The following is a 13,731-nucleotide window of genomic DNA, read 5'->3' as shown; positions in this document are numbered from 1 at the left end:
GCAAAGAAATGAGAAGCCGTTCAATGCTGTTCGAGGATGAAATTCAAGGTTGAAATGATCTGAACTTCTGTGTCTCCTCAAATCCATATGTTGAAATCTTAATCCCCAATGCAACAGTATTAAGAATTTGGGGCTTTAGGAGGTAATTTGGGTTTGAGGGTGGAGCCCTCATGAATGGGATGAGCACCTGAGGTAGCCTCTTTGACCCTTCCACCATGTGAGGACACACCACGAATGCACCATGTTGCAGGCAGAGAGTGAGCACTCACCAAACACTGAATCTGCCACATCCTGATGTTGGGCTTCCCAGCCTACAGAACTGTGAGCAATAAATGTCTGCTGTTTATAAATTATCCAGTATAAAGTATTTTGTTATAGCAGCCTGAATAGACTACGACAAAGGTGGACTAAGGCAGGAAGCAGGTTAGAAAAGGAGGCAGAGCCTTTTTTTTTTTCTTTTTTTTTTTTTTTTTTTTGAGACAAACACAAAGCCTCACTCTGCCATCCAGGCTGGAGTACAATGGCACGATCTTGGCTCAACCTCTGCCTCCTGGGTTCAAGCAATTGTCCTGTCTCAGCCTCCCAACAGCTGGGATTACAGGCATGCACCACCACACCTAGCTAAATTTTTGTATTTTTAGTAGAGACGGGGTTTCACCATGTTGGCCAGGCTAGTCTTGAACTCTTGACCTTAAATGATCCACCTGCCTCAGCCTCCCAAAGTGCTGGGATTACAGGTGTGAACCACCGCACCTGGCCGAGGCAGAATCTTTTTACACATAAGCCTGTTCAAGGTTGAATCATACAAAATGTATGATATCCAGTAAGTCTTGATACAAAAAAGAAACACTTGGCAATTTTATATAATATATTGTGCTAAGGAATTTTAAGCACTCTACATTCTGCTCTCTAAGCTCTGTAAAGAGCACCAGGGATTTTTTTTTTTTTTTTCTTTTTGAACAGGGTCTTGCTCCGTCAGCCAGCCTGGAGTGCAGTGGCGCAATCTTAGCTCACTGCAACTCTGCCTCTCGGGCTCAGCGATTCTCCCACCTCAGCCTCCCGAGTGGTTGGGACCACAGGCGCATGCCACTACATCCAGCTAATTTTTTGTAGAGATGGTGTTTTGCCATGTTGCCCAGGCTGGTCTTGAACTCCTGGGCTCAATCGATCCTCTCACCTTGGCCCACCACGCATGCCCGGTCGCAACAGGGATTTTAAAATGTAAGACAACCTAGTCAACTCTTATTCTATATTAACAATATAGACAACAAATAACCTCTAAGTAATCTCTATTTCATTTATAATCAGATTCAGAGCTTCCCTTGTGCTTTATAATACTGTTCTATTGTGGGTAGCGCAATAACTAAGGTAATCTGAAAGACCAGTTATAGTATATACTATAATTTACTGCATTTCAATTGCATGGGAGAAAGCAACTATGTTCTTTCCTCTCAATTTTAACAGAAGGAAAATTGTCAAAATTAGCTTATTTAGAATGTCCTATCAGAATTACTTTGATTAAAATATATTTTTAGTCAATAAAATACTTCTCTTTGGTCAATACTTGCCAATATAGAAGTAAATAATATCATCACAAAATTGAAAAAAAAAAACACCTTTTTCCCCATATTACATTCATGGGTCTTCTTGAATTCCTGTTATCTAGGTGCTTTCAAAAGTCATATTTCTGACAATATGAAATCACAGCTCCTTTTCTTTGGCATATTTAGTTACTATATTAGGAAAATGTATAACACAGAATTTAGAATGGATAACTATTATATTTTCTTTATTCTTACACTGAGAATGACATGAAAGTTACCAGTCTTCCCAAGTAATACAATTTAAGTTAAAGAACATCTACATAGTACAACCAATACCCATTCCCCTATGTTATGTTTGGAAAAAAATAGAAGTATCTTTAGTAGTACTCTTAGAAATTATCCCAGGTTCAGCATATTGGTATTTTATTTCCAGGTTTAAGTTACAGTATTTTGGGCACCCCAAGTTTAATGAACTATTCCCTGCAGAAACCAGAGAAATGAAGTTGTGGCTTAGAATATGGTAGTCTTCAGATAAAATAACCTGGTTAAGACTTTGCTAAAGGTCGTAAAGCATCTTTCTTAAATCTTAAGAAAGTAGGAACAAAGCCACAACTAGGATCACAGCATCAGAAGATGCAAAGTTGCTTTGTCTTCAAACTAAAAAAAATTTTCCATTTTAAAGTAATTTTACTGTTTACCTGTGATACTGTTGGAAATGATGAAAAAAATAATTTAAAATTTAGAGTTTAAAAGAAAAAAAAAGCAAATCCCTAGGACATTTCATATTGTACAAAACAACAATTCAAGAATTCAAGCATCGAAAGAAATAATCTCTTATCTGCCAGTCTCTGAAAAGGATTGCCTGTACTAAACTATTCAAGTATGGCTTAGTCATTTTTAATGCACCAGAATAGGTAAACATGCCAAGCACCAGCCGGAGTTTTTTTGAAGAGAGATGTGACTCTTACAGGAACAACAGGGATTTCCCACTTTGGGCAGAAAGTAGCATTTAGGTATTCCCCCTCCAGCGCAGTTACAGACCATCCCCCCGTCCCCCAACCCCCCACAGAAGCTGCTCCTGTCCTCTGTGGCACGTTAGCCTCTGATTATCTTTTAATAAACAGTGTGGCATATTAAGTCTCTGTTATGCCCTTCTTTGTATTCCCAGGTTTCACCTCAATGTCAGGATAATAAGAATTTAGTAATGTTTGTTGAATAAATGTAGCAGAAGTTGAAAGAAAAATACTGTTTCTACAGAAAGATATCACTGGCTTTTTGGGGAGCCAGAGCTCATGATGAAGCTAAAGAAAGCCACCTAAGTTCACCTCAATGCCAAGACATTTCTTGATTTTGGAAAATCCAGTCGTTGAACCACCATCTATAAAAAAGTGAAAGACTGAAAACTATCGTACTCTAAACATTTTCTAGGAAGTTGATTCTACAACACGTTTTGGTTTTTCGATTTGGCTTCTAATAATTCTTTCAAAGTTTGTGTGACCTAAATTTTTACATTGATCCTTTGAATGGAATACTGTTTCCACATTTTAGAACATTTAAAAAGATATCTACAACCTGAGTCTAATCATAAAAAAAAAATCAGACAGATCCAAAATGTGGAACATTCTACTAAAAAAGGAGTGGGGAGAGGTCTTTATTCTTCCAAAAATATCAATGCCATAAAAGACAAAGAACGGCTATGGAAATGTTACAGATTGAAGGAGACTAAAGTTAAATGCAAGAACGGAAAAAATGGCATATAGGACCGTATTGAATTGACTGACAAAATTGGATTACAATAGTAAAGCATCAATGTGAAACTTGCTGAAGTTGCTAACTGTATTTCTCAGGAATTATTCACCTAAGAAATTAGGCACACAGATATGTAAGTATGTAAGTTACCCTTAAATGGTTTAGACAAAAATGTGTATATATTCATTAACATACGTACCTACATACACGTGTCTTAGCGGAAGAGAGCAAGGCACACATGTGCATAAGCGATAAAGCAAATGAGATGAAATCTTTATTTTTAAATTTAATTTTTTAAGTTTCAGCTTTTTAAAATTTTAGATTCAGGGGATACATGCGCAGGTTATTACATGGGTATATAGTATGAAGCTGAGGTATTGGACCTCTAATGTTCTTGTTGCCCGAACAGTGAACACAGTACCCAGCAGGGAGTTTTTCAGCCCTTGCCCCCTCCCTCCTGCCCTCCCTCCTCGCTTTTGGAGTCCCCAGCATCTACTGTTCCCATCTTTATGTCCATGTGTACCCAAGGCTTATGTCCCACTTACAAGTGAGAACATGCAATATTTAGTTTTCTGGTTCTGCGTTAGTTCAGTTAGGATAATTGCCTCCAGTTACGTTCATGTTATGCAAAGGATTTGATTTCATTCTTTTTAACGGCTGTGTAGTATTCCACATTTTCTTTATCCACTCATCAGTTAATGGGCACTTACATTGCTTTCATGTGTTTGCTATTGTGAATGGTGCTGCGATGCACATCTGAGTGCAGGTGTCTTTCTGGTAGAATGATTGATTTTCCTGTGGGTATATACCCACTAATGGGACTGCTGGCTCAAATAAGTATTTCTATTTTTAGTTGCTCTCCACAGGGGTGGAACTAATTTGCATTCCCACCAATGGCATATAAGTGTTCCCTTTTCTCCACAGCCTTGCCAACATACGTTCTTTTCTGACTTTTTAATAGTCGCCATTTTGAACTGGTGAGAGATGGTGTCTCATTGTGGTTTTGATTTGCATCCAAATAAGACAAAATCTTAATGACAGGTGAATCTAGGTAAAAGGCATACAGATGTTCTTTGTGTTGTTTTTTTCAACTTAAGTTTGAAGTTATTTTCAAACGAATAAAAGCAAGCAAAAAAAGGTCATTCTTTAGTAAACTCTTCAAAAATTACCGCCCCCTTCAACAGTTGTTCCTGGTTCTAGTGAGTTTGCCCCCATTTGTTTAGATCTTTGTTGAAATATAGCCTCAGATAAAAAATTGTATTTTTATTTCCTTTACATATTTCAAACGCTCTAAATTCTTTTTAAAGGAAACTCATTTAAAATACTGCATTTGTTTCTAAATAAAATGATAGAGGTAATTTGCACCTTTCCAAACAGAAGCAATAGGAGCAACCCAGATGTTCTAGCCATGATCCAAGTCAACCACATTCAATTTAAGAAGTATCTGAAGGCTGTAATGACTTCCGTAAGGCCTACAAAAATGAGTTCAGACACAAGCTCTGCTCGGTAAAAATCTAGTGGCAGACGATATAAACGATGATCTGAGAAAAAGGCAGAATCAACAAAGGTTGTATTTTTATCTATTGTTGTGTAGCCTATTGTTGTGTAGCATATTTCCCTAACTCTTAGTAGCTTAAAACAAAACACATTTATTATTTCATAAAGTTTCTGTGGTCAGAAATCCAGAAGCAGCTTAACCGGGTGGATCCGGCTCAGCTGCAGACAAGATGTCTGCTGGGACAGTCGTCCTTGGAGGACTTTGAGGGCTGCAGGATCCACTTGCAAGATGGCTCACTCACATGCTGGGCAAGTCACTGCTGGGTGCTGGGAGGAGACCTTAGTTTCTTATCACACGGACCTCTCCACAGGGCTTCTGGAATGTCCTCATGACCTTCCCTACAGTCGGTATTCCAAGACAGGAAAGTGAAAGCCACGATGTCTTTTATGACCTAGCCTCAGAAGTGACATACTGTCATTTACACAGTATTCTACTGGTTGTACAAGTTAATCCTATTTAGTCTGGGAAGGGACTTCAAAAGGGCATGAATAATAAGAGGCAAGAATCCTTAGGGGCCATCTTGGAAGCTGGCTACACAGAAGAGAAAACACCAGGGAAGTGCAAAGAAGGTGCAATTAAACTCAATTCCTTGGTATATGCCAACAGTAAGAACTATTAGGTGATCTCTGGGGCGTAACCTTTTTAATTTAGTTCTTCATTGAATAATCTGGCCAGTAATTACAATACAAAATATGACACTCTGACAATATTCTCTCCCTCTTATAATCAATTACACACCAGAATAAATATAAAGACTTACAAAGTCACAAGTAATTGTTTGGTATTATTTTTATAATCAGATACTAGGGCCCTACAATTAGCATTCACAAACATCACTCCATGTTGGCCAGATAAGTCTGTCTTTAGAGTGGTTTACCATACACGCCTTAGCCTGAAGTTACATGTACTTTCCTTAGCCATCAGATGCTCCAAATGCAAAAATGTCTCACCACAGTCACAGAATCATAGAATCCTAAAGTTACCTGGGGTTTTTGAAAATCTCATGGGAACAACTCATGAGAATTAAGGCTTAAGAAAGTGATTTATCAACGGACAAAACCAGCAAGACTTGAGTTTAGAACTTGTAGCGGAGTTGTGACTAGAACCTGCTGAAATAGGCAATGTAGAAATCCAGACCAAAGCGCATTCTCTACAACTTTACTATGCAAGTATGCTTAGATACTCCTTAGAAACAGCAGGCCTTGAGTAAATTCTTTCAGAACTGAATACACAAAGGATACAGAATGGAATACACTAACAATGGTGCATGATGTGCTCATTTCTGTATTGGAAATGAATTAATTCCGATCCATCTGTAATTTATTATTGCTCCATGATTAATGGAAGGCATAGGAAAGATGACTGGAATAGTGTAACTGGTACAAACAAGTATTACACTTGATTGAACCTCATTACACTGCAATTGATTATAAAGTATGTGGGTGAACAAATACTGGGTTGGTCAGTGGACCTACATTATAATACTGGTTCTGCTCCTAGGCAGCTGTACGATTTGAATGACTTCTTTATACTTTCATAGTTTCTCTGTTCTTGTCTGTAAAACAAAGGCCTAGAAGATATTATGGGTTGGATTATGTCCCTTCCAAAAGATGCTGAAGTCCTAAACTGCAATACCTGTGAATGTGACTTTAGGGTCTTTGCAAGTGATAAAGATGAGGTCATGGAGTGACCTAATCCAATATGACCAGTGTCCTTATTAAAAAAAGGAAATCTGGATACACACAAACAAGGAGAATATCACATGAACATGAAGGCAGAGATCGGGTTGATATACCTACAAGCCAAGGGACACCAAAGGTTTTCAGCAAATCACCAGAAGTTAGAAAGAGACATGGGACAGATTCTCACAGTCCTCAGAAGAAACCCACCATGTCAATACATCATTTTAGACTTCTAGTCTTCAGAACCATGAGACAATAAATTTTTGTTGTTCAAGCTACCCAATTTGTGGTACTTTGTTACAGCAGTCCTAGCAAACTAATACAAATGAACTCTTTAACACTGGGCTAAAAGAGGATGATTCTATGAAATGCTACAAATGTTTGGGAAGATTTCTCATATTCAACTGTTTACAGTATACCACAAGCCTGTCAGTTGAAAATACAAACAGACCCTCATAATCCTCTATACTCATATGCGAGGAATAGCACACTTTTTCTGCAAAAGGTCAGATAGTAAACATTTTAGGCTTTGTGAGACAAACAAGGTCTCTGTTACATTTTTTTTTTTTTTACAACTGCTTAAAAATGTAAAAATCACTTTCATCCCAAAGGACTGCAAGAACAGACCTCAGGCCACATTTGACCCATAGTCTGACCCCTGGTGTGTAGGGTTAACAAGCCTCCTTTCCCTTGGGCTCCTTTTGTTCAGCGTTCCAAGCCAAAGGAAACTATCTTTTTCAAATCCTTTTCTCTCCTAAGTGGGACACCTTACACCAGTCCAGGCATGCTTCCGATAGCCTTAGAGTAGCTGTCCCTTCCTCAGATTACTGTCTAATTGTCCAGAAGTTAGTAACTTTTTCCATTTTTCCTTCAATTCCTTTCCATTAAGAAGGTATGCACCAGCAAATTACTTGTGACTATATCAATGACATACTCTCAGAAGCACCAGCGTCCCTGCGTTGCTTCTAAACCCGTTCTAAAAGACACATACCCCAAGGTTATCTTGCTTTCTCGTCTCACAGAATGACTTACATCTAGAGATTTAAATAACTAAGGTACTTTTCATATCTACCAGGTACAGTAGATCTGATAATAGCAGAGCTAAGCACACGTACAGAAAGTAGGGCAATGGCCAGACACTCATTTTAAAGCAATGTTACAAGATCGTCACTGTTGCTTTTCATTTTTCTAAATGTGGCCACTGCTGTTTTCTCACTAAAGGAAATGTTTTATGTAAAGTGAATAACAGTACCTGGCATAAAATAGGTGCTCAATAAATGTTAAGGCCTTCTCTCCTTCTTTAACTGGCCTCCTCATTTTTTACAGAGTGAAATAGAAAAACAACATGGAAGATTATCCTGTTGCTTAGGAAAAATAACTAAAGCTTTCTAGACAGAATACACCTGAAAATATACGAAGTGAGGGTAAAAGGGCCAGCTCTAGCTGGCCTACATGCATGTATGTCGGAACAGGACAGAACAGTGTAGGGTAGGGTGAAGAGGACAGAGAAATGGAAGGAAAGGGGCTATAGCCTTGGCGGCAAAATAAAGGATAAGAAGACTCTTTTAAAATGGTCTGTTTCAAATGCTGGGTTGTGTAACTTAATTTGATTATTTCATGAGAAACAGCATCTATAATCCATCCCCGATTTTTCTACAACAAAAATTTATTATTTATTTTATATATTTGTGTGTAGATCTTTTATATATAACATGTACACATGTATATTTATATATGTATATATATGTATATACATATATATGTGTATATACATATACAATACATTGTACGTGTCTGTATGTGTATATATAATTTTTTTAAAAGAATGGGGTCTATGCTGCCCAGGCTGGTCTTGAACTCCTGGGCTCAAGCAATTCTCCACCTCAGCCTCCCAAGTAGCAACAAAGTGTTTTGGTTTTGAAAAAACAACAAATGTTAAACACCCATGTGGAAGGGTCGGTACTGGGCCCTGTGTTAGTTTGCTTGGGCTGCCATAACATAACACTACCGGCCAGGCACAATGGCTCATGCCTGTAATCTCTGCACTTTACGAGGTCGAGGTGGGTGGATTACCTGAGGTCAGGAGTTTGAGACCAGTCTGACCAACATGGAGAAACCCCGTCTCTACTAAAAATACAAAATTAGCCATGTGTGGTAGCACATGCCTGTAATCCCAGCTACTTGGGAGGCTGAGGCAGGAGAATCACTTGAACCTGGGAGGCGGAGGTTGCGGTGAGTTGAGATTAGGCCATTGTACTCCAGCCTGGGCAACAAGAAACGAAACTCTATCTCAAAAACAAAAAAAAACAAAAAAAGCCCCGATAACACTACAGACTGGGTAGCTGGACCAACAGATATTTATTTTCTCACAGTTCTGGAGGCTGGAAGTCTAGGATAAAGTTGTTGGCTGGTTTGGTTTCTCTGAGGCCTTTCTCCTTAACTTGCAGATGGCTGCTTTCTTGAAATGTCTTCACATGGCTCTCCCTCTGTCTGTTTCTGGTATCTCCCCATGTATCCACATTTCCTCTTCTTATCAAGATACTAGTCATATTGGATTAGGGTCCACCATAAAGACCTCATTTAACCTTAATCACCTTTTTATGGTCCAAATACAGTCACATTCCGAGGTCCAGGGGATTAGGGCTTCAACATATGAATTGGGGGTGGGGCACAACTCAGCCCATAACAGGCCTAGACCTTAATTTGTCAACACTCCAGCTGGATTTATAGTATAGTAACTGCATCTGTGCTTATCTAAATGTCATACCCAAATGAAATAATATAGCATGATGATCTGAATTTATTAAAAGGCCTTTTTTTCCTATAGCAACCCAAATCTATAAATTATATACAAACTGTGGTGAGTTACTTGATACCTTGCCAGGACTCATCTATGGTGGTAGATAGACCACAAAGATCACCACTGAAAGATCCCTTTCCTAATCATAGTTTCCTCACTGGCTTGCCACAAAACCTAAAATTCTTCTACTCTATTCTTTCATTGGCATTTTATTTCCCCTGAAAATGTAAACAATCTCTGGGAGAGCAATCTATTAAGTGATCATCAGCCACTAACACCTCAGGGTAGAAGAGTTCAGGTCACAGTCTTAAAATAAATTCCATCAGTATGAAATTTTCTTTATTACTGCTCTACTACTGGAATGTGAAATCACTGTCTCCTTTAATAATAATTCCGGTATAGGTCATTTAAATTTTGTTTAAGATAATGAGACAAATAGCAGGTATAAAAACATTTCCTCATCTGATAAAGCAACCTGAGAACAGTAAGAAGAATGTGATGAAATTCACATTTTTGAGTACCTGCTAGGAATCAAGTATTCACTAGATATTTTAGAAATGATCTCAATTCAATCCTAAAAATTATTCTGTATAATAGTATAGGTTGAGTATCCCTAATCCAAAAATCTGAAACTTTTCTTTTTTTTTTTTTCTGAGATGGAGTTTCGCTCTTGTTGCCCAAGCTGGAGTGCAATGGCGCAATCTTGACTCACTGCAACCTCCGCCTCCCGGGTTCAAGTGATTAGGGATACTCAACTGGCTAAATATAATGCAAATATTTCAAAATCTGAAAAAACCCAAATCTGAAACACTTCTGGTCCCAAACATTTCAGGCAAGGGACACTCAAGTTGTATCAATCCCATTTTACAGAAGAAACAGGCTCAGATAAATGAACATCTCAGAGCTTGTTGATAGCAAAGGAGAGACTGAAACCCCACCTGGTTCTGTGGCTTACCTGTTGGGGGCCTGTGGTCAAACTACAAGTACTGCGTTTTAGTCTCCTCACTTTAAAAATGAGGGTAATAAGGTACCTACCTACTTGTTACAGCATTGTAGTGAGGTTGAAATGAATTAATCCACATATATTATAGTGTGATAGAATGCAGCAGAAATGATGATGTGTGACTAAGACTACTCCTTAAGAGACCTGCCGTTTTCGCTTTTGCCCTCTTGGAACACTCCTGTTGCCATGTTAAAAAAAAACTCTGGGGAGACTATGAATGAAGAGAGCATACTCGGAGCAGGGGGTGAACAGGACGTGCACATGCAGGAGCACACAAGCCAGGTGACACCAGCACCACAGCCTCAGACATGTCACCGGGGACACCAGCACCACGGCCTCAGACATGTCACCGGGGACACCAGCACCACAGCCTCAGACATGTCCCCAAGGCCCGCTTAGACCCTTCAGCCTCAGCCCCGCTGCTAACTGACTACAGCCACATGAACAGAACTAGGCGAGACCAGAGGAATCTTCCAGTCACCTACTAGATCATGACAAATAATAAATGTTTTTTAAACCACAAAGATTTGGAGTGGCGTTTGTTACACAAAATTAGATAACCATTACAGTTTGACTAAAAACATGTTCATTTACAATACTAAATTAAAAGTGTAAGAATGAGAGAAAAAGAACACTTCATACTTTAAAAGTTATTTTTTCCTCCAAAAACTTCCAACTTTGAAAAACTGATTTTTATAATGCATAAAAATTAAAATAACCTTAGAATTTATATGAGTAGCACAGCTAGCTGGCTTTATTATCTGTTGTACTCAACACTTCAACAATCACTGAGGTTTTAGAACTCTTCAGATTTAGAACTCTTTCCCTGGCTTTAGTGTGGTTTAAGCTAAATAATTGCTCTTCCTCAAGAACAAATAACCTTATCTCGTTTCGTTTTCCTTGTCTGAGAGAAACACATTAGGAGTCTCCCGTTTTGTTTTACCTTTTTCTGTCACCCAGGCCAGAGCTCTGGGCAGTGGTGTGATCACAGCTCACTGCAGTCACGACTTCCCCAGGTTCAGATGATCCTCCCACCTCAGCCTCCCAAGGAGCTGGGACCACAGGCACATGCTACCATGTCCAGCTAATTTTTGTATTTTTTTTGGTAGAGATTGAGTTTTGCCTTATTGCCCCAAGTTGATCTTGAATTCCTGGGCTAAAGCAATAGGCCTGCCCTAGCCTCTCCAAGTGCTAGGATTACCGGTATGAGCCACCGTGCGGCCTTCTATCTTAAATTTTCCTCTGTATTTTTCTCTCTGGCAAATTGTTTAGGGAGTTTCTTTAGTTTATCAGACTAAATCTCAAGGCTTTCCTTCCGATTTTGACATGTAAACAGTCCCTCATTTCTGCTTATCTAGTGATTATTCCCAAATCTGTGTTTACAGTCTAGCTGTCTCTCCTAAGATCAAGACTCGTTTCTCTAACTACCTGATGGCAGAATCTCCTCTTGAAGTCTCTCTCCTCTTGCAAGTATCAAGGAGGCAGTTCAAAACTGAACTGGGCATTGGCTCCACTCCTTCTCCTCTTTACTATTAATTCCCTTTCTCTCCTTCTACACGACCACACTAAGCCTTATTTAGGCATCGTTTCTTCTGGGAGACCTTTGTAGAATCTCTGAGGTTATGTCAGGCGCTAAGGTTTTCTTGACATTCTCAGATTGGGTTAGGTGAACTTTTAGCAACTTATCTTTTTACTAAAAACAGTCATCCCTCAGTCTCTGTGGGGAATTGGTTCTAGGACTCCCTAAAGATACCAAAATCTGCATGAGCAGCCCAGGTGAGACCAGCAGAGGCACTTTATAGTCACCTACATGATCGTGACAAATAATAAAGCATGTTTAAGCCACAAAGTCCTTTAGATAAAATGGTATAGTATTTGCATATAACCTACATGTCTTCCTGTATACTTCAAATCATCTCTAGTTTATAATACCTAATACGATGAAAATACTAAATAGTTGCTACACTGTATTGTTTAGGAAATGACAAGAAAAAAGTCCACACGCGTTCAGAATAGATGCCTTTTTTTCCCCTCTAATATTATGGATCCACAGTTGATTGAATCCACAGATGTGGAACCCATGGATACCAAGGGCTGACTGTACACATTTTGACAATTATACTTCTCATCTTACCATGCATTCAACAAATCGAACATGTAAAGTGGTGATAATGCTGTGATGAAAAACAAAGCAGGGGAAGAGGCTGCATCCATCCAGTGGAAATGATGCCCTTTTCGATCTGCACAAAGAGAAAAAGCTGCTCTCCAAGTTGGGGGTTGGGTGGGTCAGGTATGTACGTTGGTCAGGAAGGGATCTGTAGGCACTTACAGATTTGACGCTAACGAGATGGGAAGCCACAGGAAAGTTTTGAAGAAAATAAATGACATGATCTGATTCATGTTTCTATCTGATACACTGGCTGCTAGATGGAGAACAAGCTGTATGGGGGTAAGAGAGGAAGCAGAGACGATAGGAGGATTTTGCCATAATCCAGTGGCCCATAATCCAACGTCCTCCCAAGGAACAGTTTGGCAATGTCTGGTAACATTTCTGGCTGTCACAACTGTTGGGGCGGGCTGCTAATTGCATCTAGCAGGTAGAAGCTAGGGATGCTGCTAAACATCCTATGATGCACAAGACAGCCCTTCACCCCAACATTGCTGGCCCAAAAAGTTGATAGTACCAACGTTGAGAAACTGTTATAATCTGTCCTAGAATGTACCTTGGATTGAGATGGTAGTGGTAAGATCTGGAGAAGTGCTTAGCTTCTGAATTTTTTTTTTTTTTGAGATGGAGTCTAGCTCTGTCGCCCCAGGTTGGAGTGCAGTGGTGCAATCTCAGCTCACTGCAAGCTCCGCCTCCCGGGTTCACGCCATTTTCTGGCCTCAGCCTCCCGAGTAGCTGGGACTACAGGTGCCCGCCACCACGCCTGGCTCATTTTTTGTATTTTTAGTAGAGACGGGGTTTCACCATGTTGGCCAGGATGGTCTCGATCTCCTGACTTCACGATCTGCCCGCCTCGGCCTCCCAAAGTGCTGGGATTACAGGCATGAGCCACTGCGCCCGGCCTGAATGTTTTTAAATTATGGCTGACCATATTCGCTGAGGGATTAAATGTAAGGTATGAGGGGAAAATATTAATCAGACACCAGGGTTTACTGCCTGAGCAATTAGAAGAATGAAGTTCCTCATATGGAGATGAGGAAGAACGTGGAACAGCAGATAAATAGCATGTGCTTGCTTTGCTGGGGCGTGTGCAGAAGAGACTGATGGCACCAATGTGCTCAGTTCTGGATATATTAAAAAACTTGAAATGCCTATTTGGCACCAAGTGAACATATCAGGTAGGCAGATGGATAAATGAGTACGAAGTTCAGGGGAGAGGCTGGGGTGG

This window comes from Rhinopithecus roxellana, chromosome 18 (assembly GCF_007565055.1).
Source record: "Rhinopithecus roxellana isolate Shanxi Qingling chromosome 18, ASM756505v1, whole genome shotgun sequence".
Lineage (NCBI taxonomy): Eukaryota > Metazoa > Chordata > Mammalia > Primates > Cercopithecidae > Rhinopithecus > Rhinopithecus roxellana.
The sequence above is the reverse complement of the archived record's forward strand: the minus strand, read 5'-3'. Positions refer to the sequence as shown.